The sequence below is a fragment of the Sander vitreus genome, chromosome 7, assembly GCF_031162955.1.
Source record: "Sander vitreus isolate 19-12246 chromosome 7, sanVit1, whole genome shotgun sequence".
Lineage (NCBI taxonomy): Eukaryota > Metazoa > Chordata > Actinopteri > Perciformes > Percidae > Sander > Sander vitreus.
The window spans coordinates 73497-77500 of record NC_135861.1 but is presented as its reverse complement, the minus strand read 5'-3'; positions in this window follow the sequence as shown (position 1 = coordinate 77500).

Here is a 4004-nt window from a genome sequence, read left to right as displayed (position 1 = left end):
CGTTTATATACTACACCGTTTATATACTACACCGTTTATATAATACACCGTTTATATAATACACCGTTTATATAATACACCGTTTATATACTACACACGCGTGTGATTACACATCGGTCACTTCCTGCTGCCAGCTACAGCTCTGTCAGTGAGACAGGTAGAGGGTTAGACAGACAGACAGTCAGTGAGACAGGTAGACAGATAGAGGATTAGACAGACAGTCAATGAGATAGGTAGAGGGTTAGACAGGCAGACCTTCAGTGAGACAGGTAGAGGGTTAGACAGACAGTCAGTGAGACAGGTAGAGGGTTAGACAGACAGACAGTCAGTGAGACAGGTAGAGGGTTAGACAGGCAGAAAATCAGGGAGACAGGTAGATGGTTAGACAGACAGACAGACAATCAGTGAGACAGGTAGAGGGTTAGACAGACAGACAGTCAGTGAGACAGGTAGAGGGTTAGACAGACAGACAGTCAGTGAGACAGGTAGACAGATAGAGGATTAGACAGACAGTCAATGAGATAGGTAGAGGGTTAGACAGGCAGACCTTCAGTGAGACAGGTAGAGGGTTAGACAGACAGTCAGTGAGACAGGTAGAGGGTTAGACAGACAGACAGTCAGTGAGACAGGTAGAGGGTTAGACAGGCAGAAAATCAGGGAGACAGGTAGATGGTTAGACAGACAGACAGACAATCAGTGAGACAGGTAGAGGGTTAGACAGACAGACAGTCAGTGAGACAGGTAGAGGGTTAGACAGACAGACAGTCAGTGAGACAGGTAGACAGATAGAGGATTAGACAGACAGTCAATGAGATAGGTAGAGGGTTAGACAGGCAGACCTTCAGTGAGACAGGTAGAGGGTTAGACAGACAGTCAGTGAGACAGGTAGAGGGTTAGACAGACAGACAGTCAGTGAGACAGGTAGAGGGTTAGACAGGCAGAAAATCAGGGAGACAGGTAGATGGTTAGACAGACAGACAGACAATCAGTGAGACAGGTAGAGGGTTAGACAGGCAGACCTTCAGTGAGACAGGTAGAGGATTAGACAGACAGACAGTCAGTGAGACAGGTATACAGATAGAGGGTTAGACAGACAGTCAATGAGATAGGTAGAGGGTTAGACAGGCAGACCTTCAGTGAGACAGGTAGAGGGTTAGACAGACAGTCAGTGAGACAGGTAGAGGGTTAGACAGACAGACAGTCCGTGAGACAGGTAGAGGGTTAGACAGACAGACAGTCAGTGAGACAGGTAGATGGTTAGACAGACAGACAGTCAGTGAGACAGGTAGAGGGTTAGACAGACAGACAGTCAGTGAGACAGGTAGAGGGTTAGACAGGCAGACCTTCAGTGAGACAGGTAGATGGTTAGACAGACAGACAGTCAGTGAGACAGGTAGAGGGTTAGACAGACAGACAGTCAGTGAGACAGGAAGACGGTTAAACAGACATACAGTCAGTGAGACAGGTAGATGGTTTAACAGACAGACAGTCAGTGAGCCAGGTAGAGGGTTAAACAGACAGACAGTCAGTGAGACAGGTAGAGGGTTAGACAGGCAGACAGTCAGTGAGACAGGTAGAGGGTTAGACAGACAGTCAGTGAGCCAGGTAGAGGGTTAGACAGGCAGACAGTCAGTGAGACAGGTAGAGAGTTAGACAGGCAGACAGTCAGTGAGACAGGTAGAGGGTTAGACAGACAGACAGTCAGTGAGACAAGTAGAGGGTTAGACAGACAGACAGTCAGTGAGACAGGTAGAGGGTTAGACAGGCAGACAGCCAGTGAGACAGGTAGAGGGTTAGACAGACAGACAGGCAGTGAGCCAGGTAGAGGGTTAAACAGACAGTTAGTGAGACAAGTAGAGGGTTAGACAGACAGACAGTCAGTGAGACAGGTACAGGGTTAGACAGGCAGACAGTCAGTGAGACAGGTAGAGGGTTAGACAGACAGACAGGCAGTGAGCCAGGTAGAGGGTTAAACAGACAGGTAGTGAGACAAGTAGAGGGTTAGACAGACAGACAGTCAGTGAGACAGGTAGAGGGTTAGACAGGCAGCATGTAGTCCTTACCTAGCTACTGAGCGTGTAGTCCTTACCTAGCTACTGAGCATGTAGTCCTTACCTAGCTACTGAGCATGTAGTCCTTACCTAGCTACTGAGCGTGTAGTCCTTACCTAGCTACTGAGCGTGTAGTCCTTACCTAGCTACTGAGCATGTAGTCCTTACCTAGCTACTGAGCATGTAGTCCTTACCTAGGTACTGAGCATGTAGTCCTTACCTAGCTACTGAGCATGTAGTCCTTACCTAGTCGTTACCTAGCTACTGAGCATGTAGTCCTTACCTAGGTACTGAGCACGTAGTCCTTACCTAGCTACTGAGCGTGTAGTCCTTACCTAGCTACTGAGCATGTAGTCCTTACCTAGCTACTGAGCATGTAGTCCCTACCTGGGTACTGAGCATAGTCCTACCCTAGCTACTGAGCATGTAGTCCCTTACCTAGCTACTGAGCGTGTAGTCCTTACTCTAGCTACTGAGCCGTGTAGTCCTTACCTAGCTACTGAGCATGTAGTCCTTACCTGTAGTCCTTACCCTAGCTACTGAGCGTGTAGTCCTTACCTGTAGTCCTTACCTAGCTACTGAGCATGTAGTCCTTACCTGTAGTCCCTTACCTAGCTACTGAGCGTGTAGTCCTTACTCAGCTACTGAGCATGTAGTCCTTACCTAGCTACTGAGCGTGTAGTCCTTACCCTAGCTACTGAGCGTGTAGTCCTTACCCTAGCTACTGAGCGTGTAGTCCTTACCTGTAGTCCTTACCTAGCTACTGAGCATGTAGTCCTTACTCAGCTACTGAGCATGTAGTCCCTTACTCTAGCTACTGAGCATGTAGTCCTTACCTAGCTACTGAGCATGTAGTCCTTACCTAGCTACTGAGCGTGTAGTCCTTACCTAGCTACTGAGCGTGTAGTCCTACCTAGCTACTGAGCATGTAGTCCTTACCTAGCTACTGAGCGTGTAGTCCTTACCTAGCTACTGAGCATGTAGTCCCTTACCTGTAGTCCTTACCTAGCTATTGAGCGTGTAGTCCTTACCTGTAGTCCTTACCTAGCTACTGAGCATGTAGTCCTTACCTGTAGTCCCTACCTAGCTACTGAGCGTGTAGTCCTTACCTAGCTACTGAGCATGTAGTCCTTACCTAGCTACTGAGCGTGTAGTCCTTACCCTAGCTACTGAGCGTGTAGTCCTTACCTAGCTACTGAGCATGTAGTCCTTACCCTAGCTACTGAGCATGTAGTCCTTACCTAGCTACTGAGCCGCTGTAGTCCTTACTCTAGCTACTGAGCATGTAGTCCTTACCTAGCTACTGAGCATGTAGTCCTTACCTAGCTACTGAGCGTGTAGTCCTTACCTTAGTCCCTACTAGCTACTGAGCATGTAGTCCTTACCCTAGCTACTGAGCATGTAGTCCTTACCTGTAGTCCTTACCTAGCTACTGAGCATGTAGTCCTTACCTAGCTACTGAGCATGTAGTCCTTACCTAGCTACTGAGCATGTAGTCCTTACCTGTAGTCCCTACTAGCTACTGAGCATGTAGTCCTTACCCTAGCTACTGAGCATGTAGTCCTTACCCTAGCTACTGAGCATGTAGTCCTTACCTAGCTACTGAGCATGTAGTCCTTACCTAGCTACTGAGCGTGTAGTCCTTACCTAGCTACTGAGCGTGTAGTCCTTACCTAGCTACTGAGCATGTAGTCCTTACCTGTAGTCCCACTAGCTACTGAGCGTGTAGTCCTTTACCTAGCTACTGAGCATGTAGTCCTTACCTAGCTACTGAGCGTGTAGTCCTTACCTAGCTACTGAGCATGTAGTCCTTACCTAGCTACTGAGCGTGTAGTCCTTACCTAGCTACTGAGCGTGTAGTCCTTACCTAGCTACTGAGCGTGTAGTCCCTACCTGTAGTCCCTTACCTAGCTACTGAGCATGTAGTCCTTACCTAGCTACTGAGCATGTAGT